This window comes from Talpa occidentalis, unplaced genomic scaffold (assembly GCF_014898055.3).
Source record: "Talpa occidentalis isolate TD23 unplaced genomic scaffold, MPIMG_talOcc4v2.1 talOcc4.12, whole genome shotgun sequence".
NCBI lineage: Eukaryota > Metazoa > Chordata > Mammalia > Eulipotyphla > Talpidae > Talpa > Talpa occidentalis.
This window is the reverse complement of record NW_023601212.1, coordinates 67,002,244-67,019,375: the sequence shown is the minus strand read 5'-3', so window position 1 is coordinate 67,019,375 and position 17,132 is coordinate 67,002,244. Positions and strand designations below refer to the sequence as shown.

The 17,132-nt window shown below is 35.3% G+C and overlaps 1 protein-coding gene across 1 annotated transcript in view; it reads right to left on the bottom strand.

The window, feature by feature from the left end:
- PBX1 (PBX homeobox 1) overlaps window positions 1–14,938 on the bottom strand; it is a 657,632-nt gene extending 642,694 nt beyond the window's left edge. Inside the window, exon 1 of the mRNA XM_054693526.1 lies at window positions 14,880–14,938. The gene's annotated coding sequence lies outside the window, so the exon portion shown is untranslated. The remainder of the gene's footprint in view (window positions 1–14,879) is intronic.
- Window positions 14,939–17,132: the final 2,194 nt, after the last annotated feature.

Here is a 17,132-nt window from a genome sequence, read left to right as displayed (position 1 = left end):
GGCTTACATAGCCGTCTGGACCTCTTGAAGAGTTCTGGGCCCCTCTCAAAACTAGCAGCTTTCAAGCCCCTTGATAAATGGGTCAGAGTACTATATGCAGATGAGGTATATTCACAATCCAGGGAGGTGTGCAGGAATGGCCAGGCGCAACAGTGTATTTTTCACCCTGAATGGGATATTTTGACATGCCCCTGATCATAAGAACCCTGGAAATTTCACTGGGGTGGCAAAACCATGACTTTTTGTGTGAATGGGTTGTAAGAGAGTAGAATCAAAGTTATTTGTTATGTACTAATAGAAAACTGAAATACTTAGAATCAAAATTTCAAAAATTACGTGAAATTTATAAAACTAGTATGAAAAGCAGTTAGATTATATCCGACTTAATAAAACCATGAAAAAAGAGCAAGAAAGGTAGATATGACATACTTTTACTTGGATTTTCTGAAAAGGAAAATTAATACAACAAAACCCCCCAAATCTTTATAATTATGAACGAAGAAAATGTTCTTGAAATAAGATAAAATCATAGCATACATATTAACAAAGATCAGTTAAATACCTAAAAAAATTGACACATTTTGGTCAATTCTGAGATATATTTTAGAAAACTATTAGACCAGATATAAAATCTCAATTTCTTCAGCAATGAAAGTACCAAAAAATACTTAAAAGTTTGGCTGGTTTCAAACTGTATGCTACTATGTGCTTCTTCTCAAGAGCAGCTTATAGGATAAGGCAACTATGGAAAACATTTTCAGGAAATTCAAGTAAAGAATGCTTGAGCCAAACATTTTATGTACAGCCAATTTACCGTTCAAGGATATAAAACATTTTCGACATAGATGAACTCAGTGAATACTGTATTCATAAACACTTCATCAAAACAAGCAACTAAAGGGTGAGCTTCATCCAACCAAGAAATTAATAGTAAGATGTGTGATGGTGAGCATTTAACATATGTAATTATAGATCTAAAATAAAAACAAAGTCAAGACAGAGTTTCAATAGTAGTATGTAAACAATGTATGTTCTAACAAAATAGAAATAATGTAACTAGAAATTTCAGGAGAGGGCAAAGAAAGAAGAAAGTAGAATAAATCATTTATTACTATAAAGGTGATTGATGGGAGTCAAAGAGTATTATTTAAAACTCACAAACCAGCTAGTAAAATATTACAGAAGGAAAACTGGTGGTGGATTAAGGCCATCATAAAATGTGAGATATAAACATAACCATTAGAAAATGCAAACCTTAAATATAAAAATAATAGAGAAGACATATTACTTAGAAATGTAGTGATATTATATGTGCAGTAATTATAAGATAGTACAGAAGGAATTAAGACCAAACATATTAACCTGATCTATAAAAGTAAATGGGCTTGAGTGGAATAGTAAAACAAAATTATATTCAAATTGGTAAATAGAAAGAAGCCCAATGTAAGGGTTTTTTGGTATGTATCCAAATGCATGGATACACCTAAAACAACATGATTCAAAAAGACTAAATTTAAATGGGTGTGCAAAGATAAATCAAGAAAATGAGGGAAAAAAGAATGAAAGCAAGTTTCAGGATGTTACTACAAGACAAGCTAGACTACTGACCAAAAGTATGACTTGAGATCTAAGAGAATACTTTTAAAGCTGAAAGCCATAATTTTAAATGTAGGTCCACTAATTTTGAATGTTTTTGCACCAAATGACATTGCACAGACCTAAGGTAGAAACTGCATGAGATTAAAAGAGAAAACAATAGAAATTTATTGATAAAAGGAGATTTAAACATCTCAGTATAGTAAAGGTCAAATGGACAAAGTATTAACTAAGGATGCCACAGTCCTTTGAAAAAATAGAGAAACCACTAATAAATGCAAGTAAGGTATAAAGGAAAAAGTGCAAATACAGAAAATAAGAAATAGTAAAGGATAAGTAACATGATACAGAGGACATTTGTAAAAGAAATTATAAAATCTGCTTTGTACAAGTTTATGCAATTAGACTTGAATAGTCATATAACACATCATTTCCTAGGGAAAAACAGTATTCCAAAATTGACTGCATTGGAGATAAAAAACTAGAAACACTAAATTCATTAGAAAAAAAGTAAGGACAATGTCAAAGAACTATTCTACAGAAAGCAAAATAAAACAAAAATGCCTACTAGTCCCAGATCATCTCAGAGGAAATTTCTATTCAACCTTTAGAGATAAGATTTCCCAATGCCACATAAATTATTTCAAATCATAGAAAACCAAGAGAAACTTTCAACTTCTTTTCATGACACAAATGAAACATTAGTACACATAGCTGGATAAATGTGGTTTAAATAAGAGATTATTATAGAACAAACTCACTTAGAAATGATACAGAAATGCTAAATAAAATGTTAGTGAACAGACTACAATAGGAAATTGAAAAATAATATACTATACCCAAGTAGAGTTTATATCAGAAGAACAAATATGGTTCAGCATTAGGGAATTTATTATATAATTTATCATTTTAATAGCTCCAAGGAGAACAAATAGTTATCATGACCCACAGACTGAAAAATCTTGGAGTAATTCAGCATGTTCCTTATAAAAATACTTGAGAAACTAGGAATGGATAAATGTCTTCCTTATTCCAAAATCAGAATTTTTTCTAATGAGAAAACAATAGAAACAGTTCCACTAAGGTCAGGAACTTTCCCCACCACTTTTTAGCAGTCTATTGGTACGGGAAAAAATTAAAAATTAAAGTGTATTGGAGGGATTAACCAGCACAATAGGAAAAAAGAGAACCATTAGAGGAGAATGAAGTATGAAAAGTAGAAAGCTACTTTCATATTTCCTGAAAAAAAGTTACACCTTGCAGATCAATGGTAAAGATAATTCAAATAAACAAAAATAATTTAGTAAGACATGAGGATGTAAATTTTCATGTAAAAATGAACTGTCAGCAGTTATTAGGGAAGAGAAAAAAAATCTCCAATAACAACTGAAAACATCTATATATTTAGGTATATAATCAACAACAACAAAAAAGTTCAAAACCTGGTTAGAAAATTAAAAACACTCCTAAACACACAAGCGGGAAAACATCCCACATTTGGGGGTGGAAAATCTCAGTATTATCAGGAAATTGGTTTTTTCAAAGTTAATTTAAAATTTAAGAAGCTACCAGTATAAAATGCCACAGCCTATTTTATGTAACTAGAAAATACTAAGGCTTGTGTAGAAAATTATACACACACAATAAAATCTTAGAAAACACTGGGAGAGAGAGGTATGGATATTAAAACATTCTACAAAGTCTTAATAATTAAAGCAGTATGGTACTCAGCATATCAATAAAGAGTCAAAGAAATAGAATATAAAGAGTCCACACATCAACCCAAGTGCATTAGACCTTTACTGTGTTCTGAAGGTGTTATCTCAAAAATTGGGGCCAAGATGTATTTGTCAATAGTCATTTGAAAAATATAGATCTCTATCACATTTTACACTGAAATTCAGCTCTAAAGGGATAGGAGATCTTGATTTCTAAAAAGGAAATTAAAAATGTATGAAAAGATAACATGGATGAATTACTTTATAACTTAAATTTAGGATAGGGCATTCAAGTAAGTCTTAGAGGTATAATACAAGAAAAGATTGATAAATTTGACTGTAAAAAATACAGTTTTTGTATGATAGTAAACAGTATTAAGTATTGTCAGAAAGGAAATAACAAAATGGAAGAACATATTTACAACATAAATTATGTACATTGAGCTAATACCCATTACAATATATACACACTTGTATATGCATTTGTCTCTCTCTCTCTCCACCCTTTCTCTCTCTCTCTCTCTCTCTCTCTCTCTCTCTCTCTCTCTCTTTCTCTCTCTCTTTCCCTCTCTTGCACACACACTAATGTCTCTGTCTAGTAGACTAAATTTATTTCATGAAGTTTTTTTGATGCTTCATATTTGACATTGGATATAAAAAATATTTGCCTGTATATATGCTTTTTTTTTTCTAAAAAAAATAATGTTTACTGTTAAACAATCATATTACTTAAGAACAGCTAAAACAATTAATTGAACAAAATATGCTACTTGATGTCACATGTAAGGTCATTGGATAACTAGTGTATCAAAATTGTGTCTACTTTGCACCAGTATTGCTCATTTTATTTGTATCTTAAATTAGTAAATTATTTTTAAGGAAAGTGAATTTTAACTCATTCTAGTCACTAATTGATTACCCAGTATAGATTTTCCCCTTCATCTTAAGAAATTGGTACAAAGGCAGATATAAAAGAATGAAAATTAAGGGAAATAATATCACAGGGGGTAGATAGCATGCTGACTTTGAGACAACATAATAAATCCTAATTTATGTACTTTGTGATCCAACCTCTACTTACTTTTCCTTCCTCACCTCCTAACCCATAATTCCTTCACAAACCTAAAGTCCAATCATATTAAAATCTATGGAAATCCAGAGGGACCCATGAATTGTGTTATTTCAGCACTTTTTACAGTCATAATTGCAATGGATAACTTGAAGAATGTAGGTAAAAGTACCACTATTAGCTTCTCTACTGTAAACCCAATTTAAACATCAACTTCTTTGGTCTCTAAGGGGGCCCATTTACACTTAAATTTCAGTAACCTTATGGTTATGATTATTGGCAAGTCTGACTCCTTCAGGACTTCTCCAGAATACAACCACTTCATCCCCAGTCTGGTGCACAATGCTTAATAACTGCTTGTTGAATAGTAACTGGAGCTCTACAATTCCTAGCATACTTTCATGTACACACTTTTGTGAGTTTGTAGGTCACCTTAAAAATATCCTACACCTGCAACAATATAGCCTCTTTCTAACTCTCAGGATCAGATTGGGGAGGTATTGGTGCCAGCTCACTGAAAATGTTTCCATGCTTGCTTTTTCTTGTATTTCTCAGTGCTGAAGGGGTACAGAAAGAATTGGGTTTGAAAAGGAAGTTCAGAGAACACATCATTGTCAATCACTAATACTAATAACAGCTAACAGAGCTGTTACATGTCAGGTCAAGTTCCAAGTATCATATGTCTATTAACCCACTTAATCTCACATCAACCTTACAAAAGTTATATTCATAGATCCATTTTAATGGAGAAAGAAACTGAGGTCAAGGAAGGCAAAGGAACTTGCCTAAGGACACAGGTAGTAAATGATAAAACCAGGAACCAACCCCATGCTTTCTGATGTTAGAGTCTATGTTTCTTAACCCCTGGTGCTGTTTTTCAAATTGCAAGTAATGACTGTTGTGAGTTGCAAAATAGTTCAGTGGTCATGACTGGTATTAAAAAGGCAGGAAATGGGGGCCTCCTTGGTGGCGCAAGGGATTAAGCATCACACAGTGAACCAGTTTGCAGCCTCTGCAGCACGAGTTCGATTCCCGGCCAGCCAGGGAGCAACCCACATGGCGCAGCAGACCTCTCCTGACTCACCCGCTGCTCCCCTCAGCAGTGTATTTCAGTCAGTCTTCCTGTTCTGTTCCCCACTTTGTCTGTGGTGAATCCTCTCACCCCTCCAACCCCCACAATTCTAGCCTGTACCCCAGCTCTTTTATGCATACATAAATAAATCTGAAAAAAAAAGGCAGGAAATATCAGAACACCTTCCACAAAGTGAAGGGAATTCTGTGTGTGTGAAACATTTTGGTTTAGAAATATATAAACATGTTTCACTGGTCCGGTTGTGCAGTTTGGACACTGCACAGAAGTACCCAACCTGGGGGCCACAGGGGTAAATGCACTCAGTTTTACATATGCTAAGTCACATACCCCAAGGATGATATCTGGAGGGATAGCATATGTTCATAATTTGCCTACCCAGGGGGAACCCCTTTGTCTAATTTCAACAAAGTCATCAGAAAAATGAGCAGTGTCTCTGTACACACATATGTGTGTGCTGCATGATGAAAAATAAATACATTATTATGGCTATAACCCAAATACTTTCTTTTAAAAAATAATCTTCCTTAGCAGGCCTTCCCTTGTGACCTATGGGTTAAGTCTCAGTGCTCACCACGAGACTTGAGTTTGATCCTCAGCCACAGAGTTAACCCACATGGCACAGCAGCCCTCTCCTATCTCACCTGCTGCTTCATTTAGCAGTGTATTTCACCTGTTCTGCTCCCCACTCTATCTCTGATGGATCCTCTCACCCCTGCACCTCTGGCTTATACCCCAGTTCTTCAATGCATAAATAAATAATAACAAATCTTAAAAAAATGAAACAGGATTTAGTCTGATTATCTCTTAGAAAGTTCTATTTGGAAAAAAGATGTTTCTGTAATTTCTATAATAGTAGTAGTAGCAACAGCGATGATGATGATGATGAAAGGAGAAGGAGTGGAAGCGGGTGAAAGATGATGAATGGCAGCAGCTAACAGGTATTGAGCATTTAATACCTTCAATGCATGATTTGAAGTGCTTTGCATTTAATCATCACATTATGAAAGGATTCTGTCATTATCTTAACTTTGTACATGAGGTTATAGAAGTTAAATAGTTTGCCCATGGTCACGTAGCTAGGAAGGGTTGGACCTGGGAGTTAATCCCAACTACTCTGGCATCAGGGTCCAGATGTCAACCACTTTTCAATTTTGTATCTCCAAATTAATTACAAGGTTATTTTGTCCCCTTTACAACTGTTGAAACTTGTAAGTACTTCCCCAAACTTCTGGACAAGGTTTTCCTGAAACATTTATCTTTCCATGGCAAAGTATTCTAAATAACCCCATCAGTGATTGTCTATCACAAGGTGTTTCATTTCACTCTCTTACTATTAAAAATAGTATGAAGAAAACAGGATGTGATTGTTAAATAATTAATAATTTCAGGCACTTATCAAGCACAGCGAGGCATTGCCCTTGGGGGTGTGACATCATAATGTTTGCTACCTCCACTAAGTACAAGGTTGCACTTTCAATAGAGTGGATCTTTAAGAGGCCAAGGGAAAAGAGTGCCGAGACCTCATGATCTCATTTCGACACATATGCCAGCAAGTGATAAAAACCCAAGAAGTGAAATAGAGAACTATCAGTTGATAAAGAAATAAAATTGTCTCTAAATGCTATGTCTTTCAAAGTTTTCCAGGATACATCCCTGTGTCTGTAAAGACAAGCCTTCCCTTTTTTAAAGACAGGGTCAGTCAAGGGCAGTTAGTCATTTATCTCAGAGGTGGCAGAAGTCTATAACTTAAGAACACCCCACTTGAAAATGACAGTCATCTGGAGGCCCCTTTTATGATATCTTCTTCTTTCAAGCTGATAATAGAACAGAACTTGGTAAGGGCCACTCCGTGCCATGAATCAAATCATACTTCACAAAAGTCATTTCCTATTGATGTTGATGTGCCTGTTCCTCATTTATATTGATCAGTGGACATTTGTTTGCCAAGATAAAACTAAAAGAGATTTCCTGGGTGCCCTATGACATTTTCAAAGGGGAAAATTCATTCTTTTCAGCATTCTGTATATGACTGGATTTTAGAAAGAGGGAATTACAAGTGTTCTACTTTAGAGATGTCTGGGATAAAATATGGAAGATAAAGCTTCTGGGTCTCTTCCTGATTCCCAAGGGCCATCTTTACAAATCTGGAGTATATATCATTCTTTAAATGAAATTGGGACTATCTATTCATTCAATTCAGTTAGAATTTGGATGCTTGTAATCAAACTTCAAATTTATCACAAATTGTTTAAATAGTTGAGTTCCAGAAAAACTTTAAAGTTCTGCAATTTTTGTAGATGAAAAATGGCTCATGATAAAAAACACACTATCATGAGTATTGTGTGTGTTTGTGTGTGCACATACACAGGTGTGTGGTGGCCCTGGAAGCTGAGTGAAGTTGAATGTTAGTTTGGGTAAAATATTTATATTTGACGCATTAAAAAAGTGATCAAATCTGTTGCACTTAGGATAGGATACTGATATCGGTACAATTGATTCATCATAACTCAACTGTTTGCATACATAGTTTATCAAAATCAGGTATCACTTTTCATGAAAAACTGGCTACTCAGAAAAAAAAAAAAGCTGAAAGTCAGGGATTAATACATTCAAAAATGGAGGCTCAAACCATTAAGCAACAGTTATTGTATTTCATCTTGACAATAAAATGTACAAGGACAATGAGAAATTGACCTTTTGTGGTAATATTGTATGACAACACTTTTCTCCAAATGATCTTGGTGAGACTGTAGGTCACATACAAATCTTTTATGACCACCTGAAGAGGCAAGAAATCAAACTCAATCACCAAATTGAGAAGAACAAGATGTTCTTTTGAAGGTCATCCCTAATCTTCTGGTTACAAAAATCTGTGACATTTCCTCAGTTTTCATGTTACCTAAATCAACTTAGCTTCTGAGACTAAAGATAGCCCTTTAACCTGAATCCCTCTTGCTTTTGTTCATCTCCCATACTTTTCTTCTAGATATCCCCAATACTTTCTTTTGTTATCTCAATTTTTCTAAAGTTCAGTTGTGACAAGTCCTAAAGATAGGATCCAGCATGAGACTAAGATTATTTCTCTGGGATACTGCTCTGTTTGATAAATACTTTGAACATTATCACTCATTAACTCTTTCTATGGATACAGTTCACTTTAATTCCAGCTGGTTGGCATTTATCCACATTCATATATTCATTCATCAGAATGTATTGCCTACCTACATTATGGCATGTACCATTCTACACACTGGCAATACAAATTCAGAGAAGACAATATTCTTACTCTTAAGTGGTTCCTGTCTCATGTGGTAGAGAAATAAATTAATAAAAATAGTACATTGCAATGAGGGATAAATCAAAGTATACCTGCAATGTCAGGGAAGACAGGAGAGGTAGTCATGTCATCTAAGTAAGTAGGGAATCAGGAAGGTTATGAAATCTTCCTAGATGGAAAGAGGACACTGAAAAGCTCCTAAGACATAAAACACGTGGTCACAAAATTCAGGAAAGATTCCATATAATACCAGCACTCTCCAAACTATTAAAATAATCTGAAAGAAGAGGAGTGTAAGGAGAAATGGCAAACACAAAGCAATATATTAGATGGGACCCTGGACCAAAAAAAGCACAGCTGGAATAAAGTAAGAAAATCTGGATAAAGTATGGACTTTAGTTATCATTCTCATAATGGTTCATTAATCATAACAAATAAACAATGCTAATATGGATGTTAGTGGGGAAATAGGTTTGGAGGTTTGAGGAACTGTATTATCAATTTTCTATAAAATCTAAGACTATCCTAAAATAAGTTTATTTAAATAAATTAAATATAAAACATTTAATACTAAATTTTGAAAAAGGAAAATTCACAGGAGACAAGTACATGGAGGAGAGCTGGAACTAAACTTGGGAGGAACTGATGTGTAGGTACCATGCTAAGGAATCTAACATTATCCTGAAAACTGTGAGAACCATGATTTTAATCAGAGAAGTGGCATGAATAGATAAACACTGTAGAAAAATCACTTGGTAGAAATGTAGAGAATGGGTTCTAAGAAAGCAAAACTGAAAATAGAGAAAGCCATTAGAAAACAATAGCATTGTAGGAAAAATCTATTGAGAGCCTGGACTAGGATTGTGTAATACAAATGGAGACATAAAGACAGATTTGAAAGTCATTTACCTGGCAGCATTACAAGTGCTGATGGTAATTGCATTTGGGAGTTCAATGAATGGGAGAGAAATGATGAATTCCAGGTTTCTGACTTCTGTGATTGGATGTATGGTGATGTTTTTCAAAAGACTTCAAAGAAGAGAAATAGTTTTTTTTGGAAAAGACAATGACTTGAGATTTGTACCTGCGGAAACTGAGATGCCTGTAGAACATTTAAATGGAATGTGAGCAGCTCAAAAAGTTCTAAAGCTTAACAGGGAGATCACAGCTCTCAATATAAATGTTGAAGTCTTTACACATACGTGGTACTTCAAAACGTGAGAGTAGATAATGCCATTCAGGGAATGTATCTAGAACATGCTCAAGGTCCAGAATTGGACTTTAAAGATACTATTAATTTTAAGTACTATTTGAAAGAAACATAAGCCATGCCAGGAAGAAAGGAATTCAGGAAATGGAAGAAGAAGAAAGAGAGGAAGGGAGGGAGGGAGGGAGGGAGGAAGAAGGAAGGAAGGAAGGAAGCAAAGGAGGGAGAGAAAGAGAAATGTTTTCCTTACTGTAGAATATCAATTAATAAATACAGAAGGAATAAAAAATCAGTAGCTAAAATTAATGGATAAAATTTAATGAGAAGAGATTAAATGGTATTAAAGTACCTCTCAACAATTTACTAATTAATTACAAAGAGAAACAGTAATTTCATAGAGGAAAAGCCTGTTGGACAGCATCTTAATCAGGTAGTTGAAGTTTACAACCCTAATATTGGGACAAACCAACACCACATGCCTCTGGGTAAGATGTTCTGAGTAAGACAATACAGCATGTCTTAGAAATATCAGAATGCAGATTTCCTACAGATAATACATAACCTGAATCTCATCACGGAGAAACTTCAGAGAAACCCCAAAGAGGAACATTCCACAAAACATTCATCCTGTTCTCTTTAATTATAAAGGATAATAAAAACAGGCAAAACAAAATAAAACAAAAAGATGAAGGGACCATTCCATGTTAAAGAGGACTCCAGAAAATATACAACTCTATAAAGGCTTAAGATTGCATTGGATCCTAGATCAGGAAACAAAATAGTTTTTAAAGGTAATGATGAATGAAATTTGAATGTAGACAGTGGATTTGATAATAATGTTATCAAATGTTAGGGTAACATTCCCTGATCATAATAATTGTTCTGTGGAACAATTATGCACAGAGTCTATATTGTTAGGGAAAAATCACCTAAGTATGCAGAGGTAAAAAACACATTGTTTCCAAGGTATCCTTAAATGGTGCAGAAAAAAAGAGGGGATTGGATAATAGATGACATAGAGGCAGATAGATAGATAGATAGATAGATAGATAGATAGATAGATAGATTGATAGATAGATAGATTTATAGATGATAGATAATGATAAAGTATACCTTGTCCTTGATGTAAATAACTGATGAAACTCTTTAAAGGGTGTTAAGAAATTCCTTGCACTAAGCTTGCTACTTTTTTCATATTGGTAAATTATCTCAACATAAATTGACTCAAACTCAGTCAATGTTTTTATTTGGCTTAGTAATGATGTCCATTTGGTTGGTCTGTTCATCTTCCCCCCATCATTCAATATTTTCCTTCCACCCTCCAACATGTTCTGTAAGTTTTTTGTAGAACAAGGCTGTGTCAGGCAGTGGTTAACAGTGAGGCTCTGCCCAGGTGACCTTGGACTGACCATCTGCCCAGGTGGCCATGGACAAAATACTTAGTATCTTTGGTCATTAGTTGTTATGATTATTATTGGTAAATCTAAAGAATAGAGGGGTAAGGAACAACTAAATGACAAAGTTACTATGACGGTCTGAAAACATTGCCTGACATATGCTAGATATTCACTAACTTGGGTCCTTAATTTATGGTTTTTTCTTTCCAACTCCTTCTATTTTCTCTTCTAAGAATTAACTTCAAGAGAGAGAAATTCATGGAGAATTCTACTGTTTCCAGTTAAATTAATATGATTTGATACATGCACACATAATTGAAACATTATATTCATTTTCCTGGGTTTTCCTATGTCATGCTGACATTTTTTGCCCAGAAATATCCAAGAAGTTAAACTGCAGTATGTGAACTTCTTCTAATGCATTGGGTCCAAAACTTTTCTCCTAGCATCCCAATGAGATACAGAATGCCTCAATTTGTTAATGTGGTTTCAACTCTAAAAATCTCATAAGTTTACATAGGCCAGAAGAGTATCTATAATAGATTAGCCCACAAAAGATACAAAGTACAATGATTTCCAAAACTACCATAAGATACCATCTTACACCAGTGAGAATGGCACATATTAAAGAAAACTAGCAACAACTAATGTTGGCGAGGATGTGGAGAAAAAGGAACTCTCCTGCACTGCTGGTGGGAGTGCAAACTGGTCCAACCACTATGGATAGCTGTGTGGAGATTTCTGGGCCTACTAAACATAGAGCTGCCATATGATCCAGCAATTCCACTCCTAGGTATTTACCCAAAGGACACAGAAATATCAATTCCAAAGAACACCTGCACCCCTATGTTTATAGCAGCACTATTTACAATAGCTAAGCTTTGGAAACAGCCCAAATGCCCCAAAATAGATGACTGGATCAAGAAGATGTGGTACATATATACCATGGAATATTACTCAGCATTCAAAAAAGATAAACACATGCAATTTGCAGCAACATGGATGGCGCTGGAAGGGATCATGCTCAGCGAAATAAGCCAAAAAGAAAAAGAAAAATACCGGATGGTCTCACTCATAGCAGGAATCTAGAAAACTTAAATAAGGGACCAGGAAAATGAATAACTATAAGAAAGTGAAAATCAAAATCAACAAAAAACTATGAACCAGAGACACTTTTTGGGGGGTGGGGGCCGGGAGGGGCGGGATTGGGGTCAGAATGGGGCAAAAAAAAAAAAAGAAAAAAAATTAATTAAATGTTTTGTTGTTAAAAAAAATAAAAAAAATAAAATGAAAAAAAAAAGTACAATGATTTCTACTTTAGATTTTTCTATTAATCAAAAAAGAAATATAAGCTTATATGTGCATATAGATGACTAAGATAATGCATAATGTTTAAATAGAAAATATGGTTAGTAAAGATAAAGGGCACATATATGGAACTATGTTCAGGGGAATTAGCACTCAAAGACTCAGCTATTTTGACACAACAATTCAGAGGATACATTTTCTATAATGGGAGAATTTTTGAAATGAGGGAATTTTGTAATCCTTATTTTAAAATGGTTCCATGAAAAAAGTTAGTACAAACTTCCCCCTTTATTTAAACTATCTGGCAATGTGAACAAAATTATCCCAAGTGTTCTCCTCAAACCACCATCATTTATAATACACCTTATTATATTGGGGGAGGCAAAACAGTTAGAATTAATTCTGATAGGATATCCTTGGAAGATTTTGAACATCTTCTGATTAATGTTTTTAAGGAGATTATTTCAACTGCTGTGCTAAACAAAGCAAAGAGGATAGTGTACAGGACTAAATTAAGAACAATATCTAGCCCATAATCTCAGATAAGAAACAATGGTAGAGAAGGACTTCCTATTCATTGGAATCCCCCAAATTTCTCTCACCATCACAACTTGTTCATTGGTATTTTGGAGGAAGAGTGCACAAGGGTAAAATATGGAAGTTCGAGGTTTTAAAACTGAAAATGACACCTGGATTGAGTACTTGAGAAACTGATTAGAGAACAGTGCCATTTAGTGTTAGGGAAAAGAAGAAGAACAGGTGTGAGCATTAGGCAATCACTATTTTAGGTCACCAATCATTGAGTTTATGTAATTTAACCTTTGTTCAAATACAATTTGACAAGTATAACAATAAGTAGGTACAAACTATTATCAATTCTATGGTGCTTATTTGGCCTATGAGCTATAAATAAATTCATAGAAATTATTAAGAAAAAGCATTAATAATATGCTAACCAGGACATCTCTATGTGATGTCTCCAAATATCACAGCACAACACGAGCCTTGTGTGGGCTGGAGTCCTTGTAGCCCATCCATACCCCATTCTGTAATGTCCTGCCAAGACCAGTATGCCATGAGTTCAGAGAGGAATCAAAGCCATGAATTGCTCCCATTAACACAGGACATTCATCAACAAGCTATATTTATCTTCAGAATAAAAACCAGAATATAACAAATTTGTGACACTGTCAAATCAAGCTCTCACAGCCACGCTGGCCACTGAGACAGCTGACATCGCTAAGCTGTCCCTCCATTCCACCTTGAGTTCAGCTTCAATGCCAGAGGACAGACAGTCTCAGGCTGCTTCAACCTAGTAGAGCAGCAATATCAATAAGCTCTACTGTTTTATTAGCTTTATCACACAGCGGTCTATCTGGTCTGCTGGCCAGGATGTGCTGATCTGTTATCATAACTCTCTCTCACTTTATCTCACAACAGTGATCTGTGAATAGCATTTCACATTCATGCTTAAAATATGACTGGCACTCCATTAAAGCTCTATAGTCCATCCAAAGTGCAACAAAGGCCAGTGCGGTGAGTTGTATACATAAAAGGAAACAGATTATGGTTTGATACTCTTTTAGCAGTAATAAAATTAGGTTTCTGGGACTCTATCTCTTTTCTAGAGAAACAACTGTTCCATTTGCTTGATGTTGCATAGGGAAAGAAATGACTGGCATTTGTGTAGTGTTTTATATGTTACAAACCAATTTCATATTTTCCCTTTCACTTCACTTTACCAACAGCTTAAGTAATGATAACCACTTCACAGATAAGTGAACTGTTCACAGGGCTAATCAATTAATTCACAAAATAAAAGCAGTAACAGTATAACCTTAGTGGCCATATTATGTTTAGGGGTATAATCCACAGGGGTATAATCCACAACACAGTAGTGTTGTAATTTCTAAAGCAAGAGACTTCTTAAAATATGTAGGATGGCTAGTGGTAGATGCCATTCAATTTCTACTCATAACCAAAACTTCGGCTTTATCAAACACCAACATTAAGACAGTTTTCTACTCATTCAATTTCTACTCAAACCAAAACCTTGACTTTATCAAACACCAATATTAAGACAATTTTTCTATTGTTTTCTACCCATTAAAGAAAAGACAGTGGGGCTATACTACTATCTTTTTTCCAGCTATATATTTTCCATGTGATTATGTGAAGGGTCAGAAATATTAACTAGTAATCAACTTTACCTACCCTTGATGACAGGTGTCTTCTGATGCAGCTCCTACCCCATCCCACCTCAGTTGTCAAACCTAGAAGTCAGAAAATATTTTGTTTAGACAAACCATATCTTGTGCCTATTCCTGCAGAAACCTTCCCTATTAATCCTTGGCAGAATTTCTTATCCCCTTTCATGTGTTAAAGTTGCCTTTCTATATACCTGCTGTATCATGCATGTCACATTGTTCTGCAGGAAATTGTAAATAGTTTTTCTTCCACTAGACATCGAAATTCTTGATGACTTTTATTTAGCTTTGAATTCTGGGGTGGCACAAAGTAGTTCTCAGAAGTCGCCTAAACATGTTTTGTTGAATGTAATAGCCTGTGAAGATGGAACTCCTAACCTACTTCACCCCTGACACCAATGCAATAGAAATAAGGTACCAAAATGATGGTGAGAAAGAGCCTTCCCAATCCTTCCCTGCTCCTGTAGAAGGTGTAAGGGACTATCTGTAAACCAGGTGATCTACAGTTCTTTACCCATTAACAGATTTAAAAAATATAAAATTAGAAAAGATCTTGAAGAGGATTTCTTGAGGGAATCCCTACACCCTGACTCCTAAGTGATTAGAATATAGGGCGACTTGTTTCCCTTTAGATGAAAAACAGAGTACAGTCAGGACCTAGAAGTCAGAAACCACATGTCTCTGCCTTTCCTGGAGAATTTGGATATCAAATTGCCTGTCCTATTGCCCCTATACCATATGCGTGCTGTCAAACCATATCTTCCAATTTTTACATATAGTTACTGCATCTAAAGATGACTGAAATTTTATAATGGTTATAGGCTTTTATGTCTAAGGCACTTGAAAGAAACAAATAAGGAGGAAAATGGTTAGGCAGTGCAGAGAAAGCTGGGTAGTTAAGGTTATTTCTGATTATCCTTTTAGTTTTCTTTTTTTTTTTTATAAAGGCATGCTTTATTTATTTATTTATTTATTTGTTTGTTTGTTTTTGTTTATACATGCACTGGGTACAGTCAGAAGCGCGGGAGGGTGAGAGAATTCACCAGAGCCAGAGCGGGGAGCAGAGCAGGCAGAAGGACCGAAGTACACTGCTGAGGGGAGCAGCGGGCGGCAGGAGAGGTCTGCGCGCCATGTGGGACCCTCCTCCGGTGGCCTGGGAGCAGCTGGGGATCGAACCGGCACAGCAGAGGCCGTGGGCAGATTCCAAACCCAGCGCTCAACCGCTGCGCCACCGGGGAGGCCCTTCTTTCAGTTTTCTAGTCAGGATTTAGAACACTTGGACATTAGCTTTTAAGATTACAACTCCTAGTCTGGACTATCAGTCTAGACTTCCCTACTGAGGCTGTTACCTTTCAAAATATCTCTGCTTTCATTAGAATCAATGAAACCTAAGAAGAAAAAAAGGCGGAGCCTGGGAGTGAATTCTAAAACTAGACAGAACGATGCGAACCCCAAGCCAGGAATGTCTGAAAATGGGGAAGCCTTGAGGAAGTTGAGGGATTTTCTTCCTGTTTTTCATTTGAACTCTATCTGCAAGTCTATTTCTTTTCTGTTTGTAAATTATGTTTCCCTAATAGTCACAGAATAATATATTATTAGTGAACACTTACTGAGCACTTGCTTTGTGCTTCATTTACATGGCAGCTAATGTATAATCTACTACAACTGCAAGAAATAATGCACTTTACAGATGAAGAGATTAAGGCTCAGAAAGTCTAAGAAACTTCCAAACACTCTTCATTGATAGAGCAAAGTTTTTAAAATAGGCCTGACTCCACCACTAATACTATGAAACATCCTGGCACATTCCCCCCATCTGCGAAGTACTCTCCAGCTATCAAAGTTACTCATTAGTGGTTAAGGTGCTGGAAAAGTATAAATCTAGTTCTTCAGGCCCAATTTTGAGTCCTTGCTGAACTATATTTGCTGGCCAAGAGTGAGTGATAAGGGGGGTCTTGAGATGAGAATCTTCATGCTTTATAAACATCCCAGCCAATTGTGCATTATCTGTGACGAGAGGATTTTGATCCAAAGAGTGGTCCATTTCCTGAAAATGTATGCCCAAATATATCTATTACAGTTACATTTGCAAATGACATTCTGAATCTCTGATTGCAGGTAAATGTGATTCTACTCAATATTTGTTTAGTGAATATCTGTTACATGAAATAGACATTATTAAGGTTGCCCAACTTAGCAAACAAAAATACTGAATCTCCAGCTAAATTTAAATTTCAGGTAAACAATGACCCACCTTTTT